Source organism: Sinocyclocheilus rhinocerous, unplaced genomic scaffold (genome assembly GCF_001515625.1).
Source record: "Sinocyclocheilus rhinocerous isolate Xijiao unplaced genomic scaffold, SAMN03320098_v1.1 scaffold1074, whole genome shotgun sequence".
NCBI lineage: Eukaryota > Metazoa > Chordata > Actinopteri > Cypriniformes > Cyprinidae > Sinocyclocheilus > Sinocyclocheilus rhinocerous.
Genome location: NW_015642525.1, coordinates 68,851 through 69,784, shown reverse-complemented (window position 1 = coordinate 69,784; position 934 = coordinate 68,851).

The window sequence follows — 934 nt, the reverse complement described above, 5'->3', positions numbered from 1 at the left end:
GGAGTGTGTGTACCATGTGTGTGTTTGTGCATGTGTGTGTGTGTGAGAGAGTTTTTTATGCATTGGGGATATTCTGTAGTCTCAGCCCTTCGTTTGGGTATAAATCTTTACTGTTGTCTCAGATTATGTATATTAAAAAAAATCAAATGTAATAAAAATTCCATTCATTCCTATGCGGGTCAAAATGACCTGCGAGGGACACTTTTGTTACTTTTTTTTATTGCACCCTTTTAAACTCCTCGATTCCACTCAATTTTTTGTGTGTATTCCCGGTGCAAGTGTGACAAACGTAAAGAAATCTTGGACCGGTACGATCAACACACGATTTGTAGAATTTTTTTGAAAATCAGTTTCGGGTGAAAATGACCCGAGGGATGGATGAGGGTTTTAATCATCTAAAGAACCTTTTTCCATATAAAGAGCCTTTTGTGGAATTGAAAGATTCTATAGATGTTAAAGATTATCTTCAATGCCAATGAAGAACCTTTATTTTTAAGATAGCACAACACATTTTACAGCAAGTGTCCTTTACGTTTTCATTTTTGGTCTGTCAGCATTTATAGAGTCATGAGAATACATCACATATATATATATATATTCTAACTGAATTATAACCTAAACATATGTATATTCATACAATTTCATAAATATGAAATAAATATATAATCTATTTTTTAAAGTATAAATATGATATAAACTCATTGGTCTCCACCACATCACTCAAATTTAACTGTGTTAAGTCAAAAAATGGAAAAATGACAGTCATATCCAGCAGAAACATGAAACATATTAGAATGTGTTCTATGGGAGTGTGTGTACCATGTGTGTGTTTGTGCATGTGTGTGTGTGTGAGAGAGTTTTTTATGCATTGGGGATATTCTGTAGTCTCAGCCCTTCGTTTGGGTATAAATCTTTACTGTTGTCTCAGATTATG